The 24,435-nt window shown below is 41.0% G+C and overlaps 1 long non-coding RNA gene across 2 annotated transcripts in view; it reads right to left on the bottom strand.

Moving 5' to 3' along the window:
- The window catches only part of LOC111164685 (uncharacterized), a 73,420-nt gene that overhangs the window by 19,387 nt on the left and 29,598 nt on the right, over positions 1 to 24,435 (bottom strand). Inside the window, exon 3 of one of the 2 annotated variants that reach the window (XR_002642139.3) lies at positions 1 to 24,435. This exon is cut by the window's right edge and continues 13,871 nt beyond it. The exons of the other annotated variant lie outside the window; for it this stretch is intronic. This is a non-coding gene — a long non-coding RNA (uncharacterized LOC111164685). 2 annotated transcript variants of the gene reach the window in all.

Raw genomic sequence — 24,435 nt, forward strand, 5'->3', positions numbered from 1 at the left:
AAGTCAGGAAACTCTTTCTTCACACTTGATAGAAAATTCCCAGACAGTAAGAAAAAATTGGTTAACCTATATTTTAAATTAATTTTTATTGGCATACGGTTGCTTTACTGGCTATAACCTACTTTTAAATGATATTTCAAACAGTCCAATGAACAAAGATACTGGAAAATGAAATTTCAACATATTTAGAAACTATCAAAAATGATGGGGCGCCGTTTGAATGAATCACAAATTTATTTGTAACTTATATGGCTTGTAAAGGGAGTGAAATAGAACCCATGAATTGTAGGGAATGAGAAAAAAAATTTGGTAGGTCAATAGAGAGATGTATAGATACAAAGATAGACATTCATACTCACATACATATATTCATACAAAGATGATTGATATTAGATGGATATTTTACAATGTGTTTTGTTAAAGCAATTTCTCTCCCCACCTCCACCCATTTTTCTGCCAAGGTCATGGTCCTATGAAATGCAAGAAACTTAGCTCAGAGATTAGTCTCTGCCTCCCAAAGAATGGGGAATAGAAATGATAAATAACATCTGAGGTCTTAAGGGGGGAAATTGCACATTCTGTCTAGGCATTATCCATTCTTCATGACCCAGTCATTCACGGATTAGGAATAATATGAAGCATTGTATAGCCTGTCTTTTCCTCTAGAAATAGTAAAATTTCTAATTCTGTATTCCACTCATGGCATTTCTTGAGTTTAGTTTGGGTTAGCATGCCAGATTGCAATTGAGAGATCCTTAATAAGAAATTCTGAAACCGACTGAGAAATCATTCTGCATGCTATATATTTCATGAAGATGGCCATGCGGTGACATGGACATAACCACTGGGATTCATAAAATCCCAACCAAGTGCTGTGATGCAAAGTAGTAGCTATCTTTCCATAGGCTTGGATAGGCCAAATCATTATTCGTTCCTTCCTACCTGAAACCTCTTCATTTGACCATATGATAAAGAAAATGAAACCCCACACCAAGATAAAAGCTAAAAAGAAAAGAATTCAAATACCCAGCTATGAAGCTACCAGTCTACCAGATCAGAAAAGATTCCCCAGGTAAACCTATAAACAAAGGTAGACTCATCTTTTGTCATATGGAAAAGCCTATTTTTTCAGAAGTAGGCACACTTGCTTTGATGTTCAAATGCGTGTATGAAAGTATTAAATGAAGGCATCCCATGTTTGTATGATTGCCATTTTACTGAATAAAAATTCTATTTCATTTTCTCTTCTCTATGGAGAGTATGTGTGGCTGTTAGAGCTTAGTACTTCGGTGATGTTGCTGTTTGCACTAATATACGAAGATAAGGGAGGCCCTAGGAAATACACTCCAAGCGATATTTAAATAGTAAATATTATGTTCTCTATATTTTACCATGATAAGCATTGTGCAATTTAGAAAAACATAGGCATACTAAAAAAAGAAAAATTGTTCTTTCCAAAAATAAATATACTGCTAAAAATAGACACAAATGTCCAGATAAGCCTAAAATGCATGAAAACACTACAGCACAACTTGCGGTCACACCTTTTGATGTAAGGTGTGAAAAAAGGTGAGAGAGAAAATTCCTTGGGTGAGAAAGACTCAAGGAGATCACGTGACCTTAAAGCCCTATATAAGGCAGGGAGGCAGGGACATTCCCCACTGAAACTGTGGAATTTGGCAAGGTGACTGTTCCACTATCACAACTGCACTCTGACAAGGAGACTGGGGTTCTGCAACTTAACCTGCTTTGTTTTGCAGGTAAGAAGAGCAGCAGAGGAAGCTACTCCCTTGCTCAGGAGGGGCCCACCCACAATGAGGGGATCAGCAGGGACGGGGAGAAACCCTTGGGGGACTGGAGGATCAGAAGGGAACTAGGCCAGCATTTCCCCTGCCTACTCGGGCCCCCAAGAGCCTGCTGAGCTCCTGGGCCAGATCCCCTGCCCTCCAAGTCCCCCTCCACCTGCGCTGGGCCTAAGCCCTACCACTGCATCCCCGCCTAGGGCCTTATCTCTGTACACACTCTGAGGCCCTCTCCAGCCATGCTGCCTTTTCCAGGCTGTGTGGGTCCTGAGCCTAGACCTCGACCCCACCCTAAACCCCACCCCCACCTAAGCCCCACCCTCCACAGCCAAGGACTTTTCTGGCCCTTTTTTTCCTACGTTTTTCTTTTTTTTGAGGCTGTGGTTCTGTTTTACCTCATTGTTATTGCTGTTTCATTTATATTTTAATTTTTTCTAATTTTTAATTTTTCTAATTTATTTTATTTTTTATTCTTTATTATTGGTCTGCTCGTTTTGGTTTGTCCCCGTGCCCTTTTTTTTTTTTTTTTTGGCTGTTTGGTCCTGTTTTACCTTTCTTTTGTTGTTTAACTTATATTTTTATTTTTTCTAATGAATTTTTAATTTTTCTAATTTTATTATTCTTTGTTACTGTACTGTTCCTTTTGTTTTTCTTTTGATGTGCCACGTGGTTCGTGGGATCTTGGTTCCCAGGCCGGGGGTCAGGTCTGACTCATGTGATGGGAGTGCCAAGTCCAAACTACTGGACTAACAGAGAAACTCAAACCACAGGGAATATTCATCAGAGTGAGGTCTCCCAGAGATCCTCGTCTCAGCACGGAGACTCGGCTCTATCCAACTGCCTGCAAACTCCAGTGCTGGATGCCTCAGGGCAAACAACCAGGAAGACAGGAACACAGCTTCACCCATCAAAAAAAAAAAAAAAAAGAAAAAAGAAAAAAAAAGAGACGACCAAAAAAATTGTTACAGATGAAGGGGCAAGGTAAAAACCTACAAGATCAAATAAATGAAAAGGAAATAGGCAACCTACCTGAAAAAGAATTCAGAGCAATGATAGTAAAGATGATAGAAACTTTCAGAAATAGAATGGAGTCAGGGATCGTGATAATATAAAAAATGTTTAACAAAGACCTAGAAGAGAACTAAAGAGCAAACAGTGATGAACAACACAATAACTGAAATGAAAAATACACTAGAAGGAATCAATAGCAGAATAACTGAGGCAGAAGAACAAATAAGTGAGCTGGAAGTTAGAATGGTGGAAATAACTGCCATGGAGCAGAATAAAGAAAAAAGGATGAAAAGAACTGAGGACAGTCTCAGAGACCTCTGGGACAACATTAAATGCACCAACATTTGAATTATAGGGGTCTCAGAAGAAGAAAAGAAAGAGAAAGGGTCTGAGAAAATATTTGAAAAGGTTATATTTCAAAAGTTCCCTAACATGGGAATGGAAATAGCCACCCAAGTCCAGGAAGCGTCGAGAGCCCCATATAGGATAAACCCTAGGAGAAACACACCAAGACACATATTAATTAAACCAACAAAAATTAAATTCAAAGAAAAAATATTAAAAGCAGCAAATAACATACTAGGGAATCCCCATAAGGTTATCAGCTGATTTTTCAACAGAAACTCTGCAAGCTAGAAGGGAGTAGCAGGATATATTTAAAGTGATGAAAGGGAAAAACCGACAACCAAGATTACTCTATCCAGCAAGGATCTCATTCAGATTTGACAGAGAAATTAAAACCTTTACAGAAAAGCAAAAGCTAAGAGAATTCAGCACCACCAAACCAGCTTTACAACAAATGCTAAAGGAACTTCTCTAGGCAGGAAACGAGAAGAAAAAGACCAACAAAAACAAGCCCAAACAATTAAGAAAATGTTAATAGGAACATACATGTTGATAATTACCTTGAATGTAAATGTATTAAATGCTCCAACCAAAAGACACAGACTGGCTGAATGGATACAAAAACAAGACCCTTATATATGCTGTCTACAAGAGACCCACTTCAGACCTAGGGACACATACAGACTGAAAGTGAGGGATTGGAAAAAGTTATTCTATACAAATGTAAATCACAAGAAAGCTGAAGTAGCAATACTCATATCAGATAAAACGGACTTTGAAATAAAGACTGTTACAAGAGATAAGGAAGGACACTATATAATGATGAGGGAATCAATCCAAGAAGAAAATATAACAGTTATAAATATTTATGCACCCCACATAGGAGCACCTCAATACGTAAGGCAAAGGCTAACAGCCATAAAATGGGAAATCAACAATAACACAATTATAGTGGGGGACTTTAACACCCCATTTACACTAATGGACAGATCATCCAGACAGAAAATAAATAAGGAAACACAAGCTTTAAATGAACCAATAAACCAGATCGATTTACTTGACATTTACAGGATATTCCACCCGAAAGCGGCAGAATACACTTCTCAAGTGCACAGGGAACATTCTCCAGGATAGATCACATCTTAGGTCACAAATCAAGCATCGGAAAATTTAAGAAAATTGAAATTGTATCAAGCATGTTTTCTGACCACAATGCTGTGAGATTGGAAATCAATTACAGGGGGGGAAAAAAACTGTAAAAAACACAAATACATGGAAGCTAAACAGTGCACTGGTAAATAACCAAGAGATCACTGAAGAAATCAAAGAGGACATAAAAATATACATAGAAACAAATGACAATGAAAACACGATGAACCAAAACCTATGGGACACAAAAGCAGTTCTAAGAGGGAAGTTTATAACAATTCAATCTCATGTCAAGAAACAAGTAAAATCTCAAATAAACAAGCTAAGCTTACACCTAAAGCAACTAGAGAAAGAAGAACAAAGAAAACCCAAAGTTAGTTGAAGGAAAAGAAATCATAAGGATCAGAGCAGAAATAAATGAAGAAAAGAATAACAAATATCAATAAAACTTGAAGATGGTTCTTTGAGAAGATAAACAAAATTAATAAACCTTTAGCCAGACTCATCAAGAAATAAAGGGAGAGGACTCAAATCAATAAAATTAGAAGTGAAAAAGGAGAAATTACAACTGACACTGCAGAAATACAAAGGATCATAAGACACTGCTACAACCAACTATATGTCAGTAAATGGACAACCCTGAAGAAATGGACAAGTTCTTTGAAAGGTACAACTTTCCAAGATTAAAACAGGAAGAATTAGAAAATATAAACAGACCAATCACAAGCAATGAAATTGAAACTGAAATTAAAGATCTTCCAACAAACAGAAGTCCAGGACCAGATGGCTTCACATGTGAATTCTATCAAACATTGAGAGAAGAGCTAAAACCTATCCTTCTCAAACTCTTCCAAAAAAATGCAGAGGATGGAACAATCCTAAACTCATTCTATGAGGCCACTATCACCCAATACCAAAACCATACAAAGATATCAGAAAAAAATAAAAGAAAATTACGGGTTAATTTCTCTGATGAATATAGATGCAAAAATCCTTAACAAAATGTTAGCAAACAGAATCCAACAACACGTTAAAAGGATCATACACCATGACCAAGTGGGATTTATCCCAGGAATGCAAGGATTCTTCAGGATATGCAAGTCAATCAATGTGATACACCATATTAACAAATTAAAGAATAAAAACCATATGATCATCTAAATAGATGCAGAAAAAGCTTTTGACAAAATTCAACACCCACTTATGATAAAAATTCTCCAGAAAGTAAACATAGAGGGAACCCACCTCAACATAATAAAGGCCATATACAACAAACCCCCAGCAAACATCATTCTCAATGGTGAAAAGCTGAAAGCATTTCCTCTAAGGTCAGGTACAAGACAACGATATCCATCTCACCACTGTTATTCAACATAGTTATGGAAGTCCTAACCAAGGCAAATCAGAGAAGAAAAAGAAATGAAAGGACTACAAATTGGAAAGAAGAAGTAAAATTGTCACTGTTTGCAAATGACATGATACTATACATAGAAAATCCTAAAGATGCTACCAGAAAACTACTGGAACTAATCAATGAATTTGGTAAAGTTGCAGGATACAAAAGTACTACACAGGAATCTCTTGCATTCCTATAAACTAACAATGAAAGATTAGAAGGAGAAATTAAGGAAATAATCCCATTTACCACCACAACAAAAAGAATAAACTACCTAGGAATAAGCCTACCTAAGGAGGCAAAAGACATGTACTCAGAAAACTATAAAACACTGATGAAAGATATCGAAGATGACACAGACAGATGGAGAAATATATCATGTTATTGGATTGGAAAAATCAATCTTGTGAAAATGACTACACTACCCAAAGCATTCTACAGATTCAGTGCAATCCCTATTGACTTACCAATGGCATTTTTCACAAAATTAGAAGAAAAAAGTTTACAATTTGTATGGAAACACAGAAGACCCTGAATAGCTAAAGCAACCTTGAGAAAGAAAAACAGAGCTGGAGGAATCAGGCTCCCTGACTTCAGACTATAATACTAAGTTACAGTAATCAAGACAATATGGTACTGGCACAAAAACAGAAATATAGATCAATGGTACAGGATAGAAAGCCCAGAGATAAACCCACACACCTATAGTCACCTAATCTATGACAAAGGAGGCAAGAATATACAATTGAGAAAAGATAGCCTGTTCAATAAGTGGTGCTGGGAAAACAGGACAGCTACATGTAAAAGAATGAAATTAGAACACTTCCTAACACGATACACAAAAATAAACTCAAAATGGGTTAAAGACCTAAATGTAAGGCCGGACACTATAAAACTCTGAAAGGAAAACATAGGCAGAACACACTTTGACATATGATCGCAGCAAGATCTTTTTTGACCCACATCTTCGAGTAATGAAAATAAAACAGTAACGGGACCTAATTAAACTTAAAAGCTTTTGCACGGCAAAGGAAACCCTAAACAAGACGTAAAGACAGCCCTCAGAATGGGAGAAAATATTTGCAAGTGAAACAACGGACAATAGATTAATTTCCAAAATACACAAACAGCTCAATATCAAAAAACAGAAGTCCAGGACCAGACGCAGCTCATGCAGCTCAATATCAAAAAAACAAACAACCCAATCAAATAATGGGCAGAAGACCTAAATAGACATTTCTCCAAAGAAGACATACAGATGGCCAAGAAGCATATGAAAAGATGCTCAACGTCAGTAATTATTAGAGAAATGCGAATCAAAACTACAATGAGGTGTCACCTCCCACTGGTCAGAATGGCCATCATCAAAAATTTTACAAACAATAAATTCTGGAGAGGGTGTGGAGAAAAGGAAACCCTCTTGCACTGTTGGTGGGAATGTAAATTGATACAGCCACTATGAAGAAATGTATGGGCATTCCTTAAACACCTAAAAATAGAACTACCATATGACCCAGCAATCCCACTACTGGGCATATACCCTGAGAAAACCATAATGCAAAAAGAAGCATGTACTACAAAGTTCACTGCAGCACTATTTACAATAGCCAGGATATGGAAGCAACCTAAGTGTCCATCGATAGACGAATGGATAAAGAAGATGTGGTACATACATACAATGGAATATTACTCAGCCATAAAAAGGAATGAAATTGGGTCATTCGTAGAGACATGGACGGACCTAGAGACTGTCATACAGAGTGTAGTAAGTCAGGAAGGAAAAAACAAATACCATATGCTAACACATATATATGGAATCTGTAAAAAAATGGTTCTGATGAACCTAGGGGCAGGACAGGAATAAAGACACAGATGTAGAGAATGGACTTGAGGACACGGGGAGGGGGAAGGGTAAGCTGGGACGAAGTGAGAGAGTGGCATGGACATATATACACTACCAAATGTAAAACAGATAGCTAGTGGGAAGCAGCCGCATAGCACAGGGAGATCAGCTCGGTGCTTTGTGACCACCTAGAGGGCTGGGATAGGGAGGGTGGGAGGGAGACACAAGAGGGAGGGGATATGGTGATATATGTATACATATAGCTGATTCACTCTGTTATACAGCAGAAACAAACACAACATTGTAAAGCAATTATACTCCAATAAAGACGTTTAAAAAAAAAAGGTGTTGTCCATAGCACGTTAAAGTAAAATACAGGTCCCGTGACTGACTTTATAATCAATCCGTTCTTAAATAAAATTCCCTGTGAATATAGCGATCATTCTTTCATTCATTATTTCAGATCATGTCTTAACAAAAGTTTATTATATACCTGGGTTCCACCAGGCCTACATGGAGTTTAGCAAGTGAAAGTTACATGGACCCAATCCTTGTGGAATTGAAACCCATCTCATAGGGTTAACAGAAACTGGTAACTAATAGATATTCTTGAGTTTGTCTCACAGAACAGCAGATGAGGGTTTCCTCCTCTTGTAACATGCCTTCACCGTCAAGCTTGCATTCATTGTTCCTGCGAATTGCATACCCTGAAAGTTTCCCATAGCTTAGACAATATATTACAAGACTCCTTTAACCACTGCCTGTAGATAACTCCTCTGACAGATGGGTCACTATAGTAATGGTTGGTTAAGTTGTTTTTTTCAGGTCATGAATCTAGTCTTGCTCTGTTCAAACCAGACAAGACCATCACACATTCAATTGGGCCTGTGTGAGTGCACAGTGGATGACCATTTGAAATGAGGGGGCCAAAAGCTCCATCCTTAGCTCATGCTAATGCCACCATATTCTGAACATGCATCCCATGAACTAGCATGTAACAGAGACATGCCTGCACAGAACAGCGATAACCTCACATTTTTCCTGCCTTCAATCGCCTTTCCCTTCACCTCCAACCTCCCTCTACTCTTCACCCCTAAATACCCCTGCTCCCTTCCCTTTGAAGTGATAGATCTCAAACTTGTTCTCCTGTCTCCTCCCTTGATTCCCTTGTAAATAAACCGTTTCTCTGCTGCAAACCTTGGAATCTTGGCATTTGCCTTGCTGATCATCAGGCAAATGGACCTGGATTGGTAAGAGAATGATGTAATTCACATTTGTGAGCATCTTAGATCAACATGCTGAGATCTCCAGAAGGTGACCATTAAGATGAAAGCAACAGTGATCATAAAGTTCTGTGAATTTCCTTTATATTTCCACTCACCTTTTCTGTATTTTATTGAACATTTTTTATTATCAGATCATTTACATGACCAGTGATGAACATAAGGGCATTATCACTTTTGAAAATCAAGAGCCAATGTACAGTGAATTGGAAATAAAGAGACAGTATAAGAAGCTTCCACTGAAGAAAGAAAAAGAGGAGTTTTTTAGATTCCACTTGTAAGTGAGAACATACACTAACTTTCTCTGACATACTTAACTTAGCATCATGCCCTCAAAGGCCTTTCTTTTTGTGGAATATGGCAGAAATTTTTTCTTTGTATGGCAGATATATACACATTTCTATATAGAGAGATAAATAGATGATAGATTGATTGGTTTCTATATAGATATATCACATTTTCTCCACCCATTGAGGGACACTTAGATTGTTTCCATATCTTGGCTATTGCAAATAATGCTGCAGTGAACTTGGGGCTGCAGATATCCTTTTGAGAACGTGATTTCATTTCCTTCAATATATACCTAGAATTGGAATTGTTGGATCTTATGATAGTTCTATTTTTAGTCTTTGGAGGAACCTCCACACTCTTGCACAGTGGCTGCACCAACTTACATTCCCAGCAACAGTGGCCAAGGTCTCCCTTTTCTCCACACCCTCCCCAACACTTGTTATCTCTTGTCCTTTTGATGACATTTATTCTAAAAGGTGTGAAGTGATATCTCCTTGTGGTTTTGCTTTGCATTTCCCTGATTAGTGATGCTGAGCATCTTTTCAGTACCTGTTGGCCATCTGCGTGACTGTTTTGCCAAAAAGATATTTAATATGGATCCTGAGGTCTAAAACATTCAATCCCCTGCAAACAGGCAGAGTGTAGAGAAATACAGGATGCTGGTAAACCTGAAGTATGTTTTCTTTCAAAACTCACAGGGATCTTGGGAAGTAACTGATGCCCCCTGAACTTCTGAATAGAAGCACAAGTCCTCATCTCAACTGGAATTTCCTCCCCAGCAGCCCTGGTGCTCACTGTGCACAGCCACTAAAGCCACCTCCAAACTCTTCCCACCTATGTTCCCAGAGCACAACTCTTCAGACCTTGGAAAAGTAAAAACTTGGAAAGGCCTGGGATGCTGCAAGGTTGTCCTCAGGGCTGAGTGACCCCGAACCTCCATCTATCTTCCTGTTAATGACACTGACCCCCTGTGTAGTTCTGATGCCACCTCTCTCCAGGAGCCCCTCACACCCAGCCCTGCAAATGGAAGAGAGGAGCCTGCAGGAGGAAGGTGACTCAGGGTCTAGGACCCAAAATGTTCAGCATCGTCTCCTGCACAGACATGGTCAGAGGTCTCATGAGAGTTTCTGGAGTCGAGCTTGAGGCCCATCCAGAGGCCAACTGCTCTCTGGTTCCAGCTCCATTTCCATAACCCAGCGAGCAGGGCCATCCCAGAGGGGTCTCAATTAGACTTTCCTCTATAAATCTAACACTCTTGGTCTTCTAAGCTTTTGCTCTTCAAGACCTTTTTCAAATCCAGTGTCCTGTCCTCCCACCTCGCTTCCTCCGGGCCTCACCCCTTGCCCAGCTGTCCGGAGCTTTTGCATCTCTAGCCACCAGGGGGCACTGTGGGTCTAGTATTGGCTGCTGTGCAGGGTCCCAGAGGAAGAGGAGAGAACCTGCATGACCTTGAACTTTGGGGAAACCAGGAAAAGGAGGCTGGAGAGGTGGGGTGAGACCACCCAGGTAGGGGCTTAATAGGGCACCAATCAAATCTTGTGAGTAGGGGAGTGACGTGGCTTGATGCATATTTCCCAGTACCCCTGGTTGCTGCTGGACCATTCTGTGATAGTTAACAAGGAAGCAGGACACCAGCAGGAGACCCTTTGCTACTCCTGGCAGGGGATCCTGGCTTGCACTTGAATGGCCCTAGGGACACCTTTGGGGATGTCCTGGAGGCAGAAACAGTAGCACTTTGCTCTTACTGTGAAGGTGAGGCATAAGGACAGGCAGGTTTTGATGAACCTCCTAGAACTTCATTGTGACTTCCTGAGATTGGGAGGGATGTGAAAGGAGAAGGTATGGAAAAAGACAGGAGTCTGTTGGGCCATGTTAGACTTGAGTTGATTACTTCACTGAGTGAAAAGAAATATCAAGTACAGAATAGCACATGCAAATTTACATTCCCACCAACAGTGTAGGAGGGTTCCTTTTTCCCCCCACGCTCTCTGGAATTTATCACCTGTAGCCTTTTTGATGATGGCCATTCTGAATGATTTGAGGTGATTCCTCAATATAGATTTGAATTGCATTTTTCTAATAATGATATTGAGCATTTTTTATGTACCTGTTGGCCATTTTGTTGTTGTTGTTGTTGTTGCGGTACACGGGCCTCTCACTTCTGTGGCCTCTCCCGTTGCGGAGCACAGGCTCCGGACGCACAGGCCCAGCGGCCGTGGCCCACGGGCCCAGCCGCTCCGCGGCATGCAGGATCCTCCCGGACCGGGGCACGAACCCATGTCCCCTGCATCATCAGGCGGACCCTCAACCACTGCGCCACCAGGGAAGCCCTCTGTTGGCCATTTTTATATCTTCTTTGGAGAAATGTCTATTTAAATCTCCTGTACATTTTTGGATTTTTTTTTTTTTTTTTATTGAGCTGTATGAGCTGTTTGTATATTTTGGAAATTAATCTCTTGTTCATTGTATCATTTAAAAATATTTTCTCCCAGTCCATAGGATGTCTTTTCTTTTTGGTTACGATTTCCTTTGCTGTGCAAGAGTTTTTAAGTTTAATTAGGTCCCATTTGTTTATTTTTGGTTTTATTTCCATTAGTCTGTGAGACAGATCAAAAAAATATTCCTGAAATTTATGTCAAACAGAGCTCTGGCTATGTTTTCCTCTAGGATTTTTAGAGTATTTGGTCTTATTTTTAGGTCTTTAATCCATTTTGGGTTTATTTTTCTATACTGTGTTAGAGAATGTCCTAAGTTCATTCTTTTACATGTAGCTGTTCAGTTTTCTCAGAACCACTCACTGAAGAGATGATCTTTGCTCCATTATATAATCTTGCCTCCTTTGTCTTAGATTAATTGGCCATATGTGCATGGGTTTATCTCTGGGCTTTCTATCCTGTACCATTGATTTATATTTCTTTTTTTCTGTCAGTACCATATTGTTTTGATTGCTGTAGCTTTATAGTATTGTCCAAAGCCAGGGAGCCTGATTCCTCCAGCTCCATTCTTCTTTCTCAAGGTTGTTTAGGTTATTCGGGGTCTTTTTTGTTTCCATACACACTTTTTAATTTTTAGAGGAAGACTTTTTAAAAAACTTTTTAAAAACTAAATCTACAAACACTCCAGATACTTTTTATTAATATATCCTGAAAGTTCTATAATTCAGACATGAATTAAACAGGAAAACTGTAATCTTAGACTGTGCATAGTACGTAATATTTTAATGTTATTTCTCAATATCTTTAAAAACTGCTCATGAGAATTGAGTATATTAAACCAGGCTTATTTTCAAAGCCTAAACCTTAACTTCTTCTCAAAAATCTGTTAGATAAAATCTTTGGTTGAATCCATAGACTCTATAAATGTATTACTGTCTATAAATTTGTAAGTGGCAGTAAGTGAAGAAATTAAATATGCTTCTTTGAAAGAAGCAAAAGGCCACAGAAAAATCCACTCAATAAAGATTTAATGAATATCTGCAATTTAAAAAGAAGTATTTTAAAAGTTGTTTGGAGGGCTTCCCTGGTGGCACAGTGGTTGAGAGTCCGCCTGCCGATGCGGGGGACACGGGTTCGTGCCCCGGTCCGGGAGGATCCCACATGCCGCAGAGCGGCTGGGCCCGTGAGCCATGGCCGCTGAGCCAGCGCGTCCGGAGCCTGTGCTCCGCAACGGGAGAGGCCACAACAGTGAGAGGCCCACATAACGCAAAAAATGTTTGGAGTCCAATGTTTATTAGGTGGAGTCAATGTCAACCAAACTGTCACATCATATACATTTTATGCATATATAAATCATTCATTAAACACTCAAGCTGGATTCCTAATAGGTACCAGACATTGAGACTGGTGCTGGGGAATTAACAATAACAATAATGACAATACTAGTAATGATGCAGCTACCATTTACTGAGAACATTCTATGTGCCAGACAGTGCACAAGTATTCTCCATCTTGCTTTATACCATTCTTTTAGTTAAAGACCAGACACTTGCAGAAATTAACTATCTAATACAAATGTTCAGATCTACTTGCAGAGCAGATAACTAAATTATCTGTTTCCCTCAAAAGATGCTCAACTGTATCATACTACTTCTCCTACAAAGACATAGGAAGCTAAACATGCTTTCCTTGAAAGATCACAGGTCATACAGGTGATGTTGATGTATAAATAGTTATAAAAAAACGCAGTCATTGCTATGATGTAGGGATATCTATAACATAATATGAAGGGGAAAAATGGAGCTTCTAACTGCCTCATGGGGTACATTCACAGAGGAGGTGATGACAGTCATCTTGAGTTGAAGGATGAGTCAGGAGAACAGGCAAAGTATTGCGTCATTGCATGAGGGAAGTGCACATAGTTTAGTGAGGCTTTTTCACAGGGTGAATTTGTGGAACTGACCAGGAACTATGCTAGAGGAACAAGCAGGCTGAGATCATGAAGAGGATCAGGTATGCCTTGCTGAGAAGGTCCCAATTGAGTCTGTAGGCAATGAGGAGAAATTGACACAAAGCAGTGAACCAATTAGCCTTGCACTGAGAAATGAGCATCTTAGAAGGTGTGAGGGCAATGGGTAAGAACAGAACATGGCCAGAAACAGGGAAACCAGCTGCAATATTCCAGGAAGGAAATGATGTAGATGAAATCAAGAGACCTATTGAAAATATATGCCCTGTGGTTCTCACTTGAGTAACCAAGTAGAGGGAGATATCACTGAGTCTGGGAATACTGGAAATGGAGGAAGTTTTGGGAGTGGTGTGGTTATGGTGAATTTAGTATGAAACATGCTGAATTTATGTGCTATGGTACCTGTGCATATAGATCAAGTCCAGAAATGATCAGACATCCATGGATGTCTGCAAAAGAGAAAAGGATCTGTGGCATTTTAAACAATATAGGTGGTAACTGAGTCTCTGGCTTCTATTGAAATAACCCAGAATAAGTGGAGAATAAGAAGAATATGAAGCAAATGTCATATGAAGACCACAACTTTTAAAGGAGAAGGAAATTATGGGAAACTCATGGAGCAAAATGATAAGGAGCCAAGATGGGGGAAAAGCTGTCATGGAAGCTGAGTGTTTCGGACCAGCTCAGTAAAAAGACAAAACTGAGCCCTCGTTACATGCCTTCTCTCTGCTAGGGAATGGATACGTAACGATGATGAAGACACGGTTTCTATTCTCAAGGAGCTCACAGTATAATGAAGAGGAGAAGGTTAAGTAGGAAAGAGACTGAAAGGAATCCTTGATTTGGCCATTAGGTGGCTGGTCACTGCACGGGAGAGCCTCTTAGGGATGGTGGTGAGGGAAGTAGGCAGAGAAGTAAATGTGGAGGGTGTCAATGAGCTCAGACGGGGACGTTATTTTCTGAGAAAAAATTTGTTTTCCACCTACAGTTTCAGAATACAGTTGGAATTAAGTTCATGTCAACAGTGTGAGATAGGAGTTAGCTCCATTTTTTTTCCTTTGTGCAAACCCAATGTCCCAATACTGTTTATTAAAAAGACTGCCACTCCCCCATGCCTATGCAATATCCTGTGTCACAGAGAAAGTGTTCAGAAGCACGTGGTGTATTTCCATATTATGTTCTATTCCATTGGTGTATTGATCCATCCTTGCATAAAGACCATACAGTTTGGTTATTGTACTGTAGTTTTATCATGAGAACTGTTAACCTAGATGAAGTCCTGCTATCTTATTTTTTCTAAGTGTCTTTAATATTCTTCATCCTCTGAATATCCATAAACATTATAGAATCTACTTGACAAATCCCCTAAAATAAATGGAATTATGTTAGGATTCCTTGAATCTATACATCATTTTGTGGAGAATTAACAAATTACAATATTAATTTTTTTTGATGCACGAACTTGGTATGTTTATCTATTTATTCAAACATTCTTTAATTTCTCTTGGTAACATTTCATAGTTTTCCATATAAAGCTCTTGCATTTGTTGGACTTCTCCCTTGATATTTGGTATTTTTGATGCTTTTAAAATTAAATTTTTAAAATTTCTCTTTCAGTTTCTTGCTGGTATATAGAGATAAAATTCACTTGGATATATTGATCTTTAATCAAGCAATTATGAAAAAAACTAATTTGTTAATTCTAATAATTAATCTAATAATTAATTTGGATCTTTTATATAACAATTGTCATCCATAAATAACTGTAGTGTTTTTCTGGGGTTTAAATCTTGTAAATTTGGTTTTCTATATAGATATAGCGATGATACAGAATTTTCTCTGCATTACTTAAGACATCCAGTAGACTGTTGAATAGTAGTGGTGGCAGTAAGCAACCTTTTCTTGTTGCTGATAACAGAGGAAAAGCGTGTACCATTTCATCCTTAAATGAAATGTTTTTGACGTGTAGAGGATTAAATTCTACTAACATATTTTATCACTGCTTGTGCTCACCACTGTTTATTGTATCCCCTGTTACTGTAGTTTTGTCTATTTTCCTGGGATTCTGTCACTTACTAGGTATATATCATATTAAATTGCTATATTTTCATTTTGAATTAAACCTCTGTCTTTATTAAGTCTTCTTTTTATCTTTAGGAATACTTCTTACCTTAGAATCTACTTTGGTATTAATAAAGTTATAACTGTTTATATCGGGGTAGAGTTTACATACTCTATCTTTCCCCATTCTTCTACTTTTAATTCTTGTATTTTAACATTTAGGTATATTTCTTATAAAACTGTTTTGGTTTTGGTTTGTCTTTAACTGAAGTATAGTTGACTTACAATGTTGTATTATTTCTGCTGTATAAAACTGTTTTTTTGAATGGAAGCATTTAGCCCATTTTCATTGATGTGATGACTGATCTGACACTAAATCTTTGTTTACTCTGTATTTTCTGTGTTTTGATTCCTTTTGTTTCCTCATTTTAAATTGATTAAATTTTTCAAAACTTTGTTAGTTTTGAGGTGATCAATATTTTTCTATTATTTTTGTGGTTATCCTGTTGTAATAAATCTCATGTTAATTGGTATTTCTATCTTCTTCTAGGGGAGAGCCAGAACCCTGGGTACCTCTTCCTGTCTGTAGGTTATTATTGTTGTGTACTCAAATTACACATAGACAAGAAATATATATATGTAATTTATGAATATATATGTAATAAAGTTTAAAAATATAAATAGTTTAAAGCTTATCGCATACTGTCCATGTTTTATACATTTTTATTTATTTTGAGCTACCCACACATTTATTAATTTTGTTATTCTTAATTTGTTCCTACTGCTCCATCCTGTCATCCAGTATTTCCACCCTTGTTTTTAATAAATATCTTTCATTATTATTCTTTCGTTTGATGTTAATGAAAAATCCCAGTTTTTGTATTTCTATAAATGTTTTCATTTTCTCTTTTTTTTTCCAAAATATGTCTTTGAATGGTATACAGTTGTTAGATTGGTCATGATAACCTTTCAGTACATGAAAGCTATCTTTCAACTGTGATCCAGTTGAGAAATTAGATGCCCATTGAATTTTTTCTTCTTTTATGCAAGCTTTTTTCTTTCTTTCCTGTTTTTATCCCCTGCTGATGGTTTTCGGGTTGTTTCTTTGTCTTTGTCTTTATTTTTTGTGATTTTACTGTAATCAATGTGGATGTGGATTTTTTTTTTTTTGGCTGTGTTTGTAATCTAACGAGCTTATTGAGTCTGTGGAGTATTCATTCATCGGTTTTAAAGTTCTCAGTCATTTCAATTCAAATATTGCTTCTGTTCATTTCTCTCTTTAACTTCTGTGATTCTAATTAAATGCATTTTAGAATTTTTTTTATTGTACTGTGATGATCTCTCCCTCTGTGTATGACTCTTTTTCAAAATGCTGCCTCTTCAGGCTTTATTATTCTGAATTTCTTTTCTGGTACTTATTCTGTTCACTATTTTTTTTTTTTTTCTTTCGGTACGCGGGTCTCTCACTGTTGTGGCCTCTCCCGTTGCGGAGCACAGGCTCCGGACGCACAGGCTCAGCGGCCATGGCTCACGGGCCCAGCCGCTCCGCGGCATGTGGGATCATCCCGAACCGGAGCACGAACCCGTGTCCCCTGCATCGGCAGGCGGACTCTCAACCACTGCGCCACCAGGGAAGCCCCCTGTTCACTATTTTTTTATTGTCTGTTTCTAAGGTGAGCACTTTCAAACACATCCACTGAGGTCACCATGTTATGTACTTTTCATTTTTAGGATTTTTATTTCATTTTTTTCCCAAAAATTGCTTTGTTCTTCTTAAAGGTATGTTCCACTTCTCTGCCAGAATATTTAAACTTGTCTTTTATTTCCCTGAATCTAGTAAGTTTAATTATAGAAAGCCAGTGTCCAGAACTCAACTGAGCTGGGAGAGAGAGCTGAATTGCTAGTTGTCAGAGTAGCCAATTAAAAAGCCAAAAACGAAAGTTAAGCCTTTAATCAAAGTTTGCTGCTGCCTGTCCAGTCTGCAATAAACCCACAAATTACAAACCTGCGTGCAGCGTGTCTAGTGATTGATCCTCCTTCAGAGCCTGTTGGTGATTTCCTGGTGTGTATCAGTTTTCCGGGTCACACACAGTGTGCAACTGTGTTGCCCCCTACCCCGCCCCCCGGTGCCCCGGTCTCCCCTATCCATGGAAAAAAAAAAAGAATTGCCCAAGAACGACGAAAGTGCAGCTAAGAAACCGAAAATGATGACACTGGAAGTCCACTTGGGTGGGGTTAGGAGACACCCGAGCATGCCTAGGACAACACTGCTACCGTGCGAGAGACCAGTGTAAGGAGAGCTGAAGAATACAAAGAATAAAAAGGAGGGGGATGGGGGGACAGGCTGAAGATGTCTCCAGGCGATGATGTTGGTGAAAACGTTCCCATTCAGAAAGGCACTCCGAGAGATAGTTCAGGACCCTGAGAGCACAAAGGGTATCGAGTTGGAGGCTGATCTTCAGTTGGAAAAAAATAGGACTGTTCATCAAGATGCCATGCCAAGAAGGCAAGCACTGTTCAAAGTGCTGTTCTTTGATTTAACAAAATGAATCAGATGCTTTCATGTCAATGTTTTCGATGATAGTCTACTAAATAAATCATAGCAGCAGAGGAAGCTCCTCCAGAGATTTCCCGGGAGACCACAGGGAGGCAGCAGCAGCACTGGAAGAAAGTGACAGAATCCTGCAACCGTGTGAGAGTAAATCTCTCCTGGTTCCTGCTCTTTTGCCCTTCTGGCTAACCCCGATTTGCCCCAATCCCATTCTGTGTGAGAGAATTGTTCCCATTCTGTTCCGACTAAAGTGATCATTTCGTGTACTTTTCAGATGCCATTTTCCTCGACTTCTTTCATTTTGCATTCTTACTTGCATGTCTGGAAAGAACATGCTGTGGTAGGGGAAACAGAAGTGATTTTATCAGAGGCATTCCATAAGTAGGATCTTTTAATTTAAAACAGGCATCTTTTTCTTTTTCTTTTTTTTTTTTTGCGGTACGCGGGCCTCTCACTGTTGTGGCCTCTCCCGTTGCGGAGCACAGGCTCCGGACGCGCAGGCTCAACGGCCATGGCTCACGGGCCCAGCCGCTCCGCGGCATGTGGGATCTTCCCGGACCGGGGCACGAACCTGTGTCCCCTGCGTCGGCAGGCGGACTCTCAACCACTGCGCCACCAGGGAAGCCCCAGGCATCTTTAAATAGTGATATATCCTCCAAAATTGTCTATCAAACTTATTTCACCATCACAGTGCCTGCAAGACACCAAACTGTGTACAATCCATAAAAGTGTGTATGAAAAAGCTTATTTCCATTTGTTGAACAAGAGATATTTATTACAGTCTCTTTTTCTCTCTGATGTATAAGTGTATCAAGGCAATATGGTAATTTTTTTTTCGTGACCACCACTGAGGTTGAGTAACTCGTCCTATTTAAATTGATTCCTCGTATCTCCTGCTGTTAAATTTAATGCTATGAGATGCCGTTGAGTTAATTTTACCTTTTATCTGATGGAGTGAAAATTCTAACGTATCATCTTTCTGGTTTTTGCTCTTCTACTGCATCCACACAGGCTGATGCTCCTCCAGACATCCAAGAGGAAATCTGTCCTGGAAACGGATCGCTCGGTTAGCTCACTTATCGGGAAACATGACCTGAAATCCACCCGGCCTTCAGTGTCTCCCATCGAGAGAAGTTTGGTCCAGGACTCCAAAAGCAGCATCCAGGCACCAAGTGAGAGATCTCCATCCAAGCTTGACTGAACCCCCCGCAAAGAAACCCAGACTCAGTCCCATCCAGACTCCCCGGAAGAGGACTCAGAGGCTAGATCTGGGTCGGGGTGGGGGGTGTTCCAGAATCTCCATCCTCCACCCAGAACAACTGGACATCGAACAACAAGGGCATCCCAAGGGCCAGGAGGACACCTGCCCTGGTGCAAAGCATTGACCTCCAACCTCCACTCAACAGATGTCACCCCAATACTGTTCAAGCCTGCACTAGACCCCATCGTCCACCAATTAACCATGTTCCAGGTCAGCCCCTCAGGATGGCCTTCACAAGATTAAGCAGAGGCTGGTGGAGCTGCAGGTCCATGACATCTCCCTCTTCCCACCCTGTGGTGGAAATCCAACCCTCCTGGTCAGAACTCTCCCTCTGCAGGAAGTCTGAGGAGCACCGTGGCTCTGGCCCCTGAAGTGTCCTCTATGATGACCTTCAGCTTTCCTCTTCCTCTGAAGATACTGAGTGGGAGGGAGACACTGATGGCAACTAAGACTTGTCTTCCAGGTTCAGGTAACTTGGAGGCTGTTGAAGTGAGGAGGGGAAGTCACAAGAGGCAGCCTGTCCCTGGGAAATAAGTGATCCTTCACCTCTGGTGGGTGACACAACGGTGGAAACCCAGACCACGCTTGGGGACACACACATGCAAGCCCTGCACTGTCTCATGATGGTATTAGAGTCCTATGTCAAATGGTACTTAGCACACTGACATGTCAAGTTGTTTGTCAATCTAAATCCATTTTAAGTAACTGAGTAACTATAGTGTAAATGGGAAGCTACGGTATTTATCAGACTTTGGTGGCAAGTACCTGAATTTTTTGAACTTGGCTAAAGGGCCCAACTCTGTCATTGCAAAATTTCAGCAGTGCCCTGTCCTGAGATGAGATTTTTGGACTCTGTGGAGTTTTTCCCATGTAAATCATGGTGGTGAATATTCCCATGGCTTTGCTTATTAATTAACTTTAACCTGCACTGTTGGTGGGAACGTAAAGTGGTACATCCACTGTGAAGAACAGTACGAAGATTCTTTAAAAAACTAAAAATAGAGCTGCCATATGATCCAGCAATCCCACTCCTGGACATGTAACCATAGAAAACCATAATTCCAAACAATACATGCACCCCAAAGTTCATAGCGGCACTACTTACAATAGCCAGGACATGAAAGCAACCTAAATGTCCATCAACAGAGGAATGGATAAAGATTATATAGTTCATATATACAATGGAACATTGCTCAGCCATAAAAAAGAATGAAATAACGCCATTTGCAGCAACATGGAAGGACCTAGAGATTGTCATACTGAGTGAAGTCTGACAGAGAAAGACAAATATGATATCGCTTATATGTGGAATCTTAAAAAAAAAATACAAATGCCAACCTTTTGAAAAAGAGATATTCAGGAACAATGAGCTCTTGCATGGAGAACAAGCTGTGAGCTTTTTCTTTCCTGTCTATACATGCTCCCCCCTCACACAGATGTCCAAAAATTCTGCTACAGCACAGAGTTAAGTGGGCTATACTGCCCTGCCCCTTTCAATCCCATGTAGAGCAGACACTGATGCCTCCCCAAAGGCAAAAGGACTAAAGACTGGAAACAACTGTTACCAGGTACCAGTAGCCCTTGGGCTTGGGCTTAAACCGGGCCTAACCTTAGAATCACCTGGAGTTAAAACAACTTGGCTGCTCCCACCCAGATCAATAGACAGACTCTGTGGGGAGGGCACAGGTGATGTTATTTCTAAATACTCATCACGTAATACTAATGGGAAACTGCATGGGAACCACGTAGCAAACATTTCTTCTGAAGCTTTAAAGTGAGTACAAGTTTGCGGGGGAATCAGGACCCGCTCTAAGCTATGACCCTCCTGTGGGGCTCGTGAAATGACATCTTTGACAAGTTTTTGTTGAAGCAGATGCTCCTCCCTCAGACCCGTATTCAGTAGCACTGAGCTGGAGATGTCAGGCACAGCACGCCTGAGACCACTCAGTAATGTGACGGTTTGGGTAACAACTTCCAGAAGTGCAGCTTCCCTGGGCCTGATTCCTAGGGGCCGAGTTCCTCCTGGAATAGGTGTGGCCTTGTTGTTGCCTAGGGTACATGCTGCTGGCTTGGTGGAAATTGCAGGTGGGTTTAGGCTTGTGTAAGGGGTCACCCTTAGAAATCTACCCAAAGGTACCCTTAGCCCAAGTACTAGAATGCCACAGACCAAGCAACCAACTGAGCAGGGACACAGCCCCATCCACCAGCACTCAGGCTCCCTTAAGACCCTCTCAAGCCCACAGCTGCCCCTGGACTTGGACCCCAACCACCAGAAGCCCCGGGACCAGGCTCCAAGCACCAGTGTACAGGAACTAGATCCAAGGCCCCGTAGGACCCTCCAGCCAGAGACCCTGGTTCCCAACTCCACCCACAGGTAGGCAGGCCTCAGCACCAGAATCCCAGGCCCCTCCCACAAGTGAGACTGCTCTAGCCTCAGGACCAGCCTCAGAAAGCAACAGGCAGGCACGAGTCCTGCTGCCCAGCAGCCTGTGGAACCGGACCATTCACTAGCAGGCCAGAACCAGCCCTAAGATTGGCTGGGCCCTGGTGCCAACTGCCACTGAGGCTGCTCGAGCTTCACAACCAGCTCCACCTACCAGTGGACGGATAGCAGCCCTAGGACTACCTAGGACAGCCCAGCAGCCTACGGACCCAGCCCAAACACGAGCAGGCAAGGACCATCTATGGACTCGGCTGGGTCCTGCCCTGCACAGCAGAATGCCAACACAAGATTCAGGACACCCCAGATCCTGCAGCCGGCTGTGTCCAGAACAGGGGTGGGATACCAGCTCTGGTTCTCCTGGGCCCTGCAACCAGCACCCAGGGCCTGGCTCTGCCTGCCAGTAAAAGCCAGCATAGCCCCACGACTTGGCTTTATATGCCAGTGGTTGGGCACCAGCCCTGATATCTCCTGGACACCAACTCCACCCCCCAGTGAGCCAGCACTAGTCTTGATGTCACCCATGGTTGTGCAGCCAGCTGCCTCATTATTCTCTCCCTCCAAGCAGCACTGACAGCCTCCATACAAGGCAGAGCCTGGCAAACAACCAGACTGGGGGCGGCCAAGCCTACCAGACCACCCACAGTAGTCAGCCCGCCACAACAGAAGGACCCAAGCAGCCCACACAGGGGGTACACCTAGAGCATATAGTTCTAGTGACCAGGGGAAAGCGGGCTGCTTGGAAACATAGAACATCTCCTAGAAAAGGCCACTTCTCCAAGGTCAGGAAATGTAACTAACCTACCAGATACATAGCAATAAAAACAGCAAGTTAAGAAAAATGAGATGTATGGACACCAAGGGGGTAAAGTGAGGGCAGGGGTGGTGGTGGTGGGATGAATTGGGAGATTGGGATTGACATATATACACTAATATGTATAAAATAGATAACTAATAAGAACCTGCTGTATAAAAAAGTAATAAAAGAAAATTTAAAAAAAAAGAAAAAGAAAAATGAGGTGACACAGAAATACGATCCAAAGGAAGGAACAAGATAACCCAAGGAAACCCACAAGAAGATCTAAGTGACGTGGAAATGGCCAATGTACTCAAGAAAGAGCTCAAGGTAATGATTGTAAAGATAATCAAAGAACTCAGGAGAAAAAAGGATAACCAGAGGGAGAAGTTAGAAGTTTGGGGTGTTTTAGGTCTCTTATTGAATTTGTTACAATACCGCTTCTGTTTTATGTTTTGGTTTTTTTGTCCTCGAGGCCTGTGGGATCTTAGCTCCCTGACCAGGGATCGAATCCTCACTCCCTGCATTGGAAGGCGAAGTCTTAACCACTGGACCGCCAGGGAAGCCCCTTAGAAGTTTTTTTGAAAAGATGATCTTAACGAACAACCAAACAGAGACGAGGAACACAATAACTGAAATGAAAATACACTAAAAGGAAACAACTGTAGATGAAATGATACAGAGGAACAAATCAGAAAACTGGAGGACAGAGTACTGGAAATCACTGAAGGTGAACAGAAAACAATAGGATAAAAAGAAATGAGGACAGTTTAACAGACCTCTGAAACAACATCAAGTGCACTAACATTTACAGTCCCAGCAGGAAAAGGGAAAGGGAAAGGGGCAGAGGACATACTTAAAGACATAAAAGCTGAAAACTTCCCTAACCTGGCAAAGAAAACAGACATCCAAGCCCAGGAAACACGGTAAGCCCCAAACAGGATCAAACCAAAGAGGACCACACCAAGACTCACTGTAATTAAAATGGCAAAAAAATTAAGGACTATTAAAAGGTACAAAGGAAAAGCGGTAAGTTACATCATGGGAACTCGCATAAGGTAATCACCTGACTTTTCAGGATAAACTCTGCAGGCCAGAAGTAATGGCATGGTATATTTAAAGTGATAAAAGGGAAAATCCTATGACCAAATTTACTCTACCCAGCAAGGCTCTCATTCAGATTTGATAGAGAGATCTAAAGTTTCACAGAGAAGCAAAACTGTTGCAAGTAGTCCCAGACCCGGCCCTGCCTACCAGTGGTCAGCAGGCTGGAGGCTGAGTCCCCACTGTCCTTGGAGGACTCGGCTAGAGAAGGTGGGAAGAAGAAAGTGCCCAACTTTATTTTATTTTAATTTTTTGCAAAATGTGATTTGGACAGGAAGGATTTGTCCTATCCACAGACGTGGCTTCTATAAAGTGCATCCTGCACGTGAACTAATGTGGGGTGGGGCCTGCATCCCTGCCCGGGTTCTGGAGGAGTGAAGACACGTTTCATGCTCTCCCCCAGGAGGTGGCTGCCCGCAGGTCTCCTCCCAGAAGCCTCTCTCAGTGCTCCCCTAAACCTTTGCCCTGGGACACATGCCCCCACCTGTGTCCCCTCCAGGAGCCTCAAGCACACCCAGCCCTGAGCAGGTGGCTCCCTGCTGAGTTTTGTCAACACCCATCCCAGGACCAGACAGCAAGCTGGGCTTTTCAGATGCTTCCAGTGAAGTGACAGACACCGACAGACAGAAGCACCTGTGGCGAAATGGAGCTACGCTACTTATGAAACACAGTCCACATTCGACTGGCACTGACTGGCC

The sequence above is a fragment of the Delphinapterus leucas genome, chromosome 2, assembly GCF_059928025.1.
Source record: "Delphinapterus leucas isolate spDelLeu-1000000601 "Yukka" chromosome 2, BTC_Dleu_Yukka2, whole genome shotgun sequence".
Classification (NCBI taxonomy): Eukaryota; Metazoa; Chordata; class Mammalia; order Artiodactyla; family Monodontidae; genus Delphinapterus; species Delphinapterus leucas.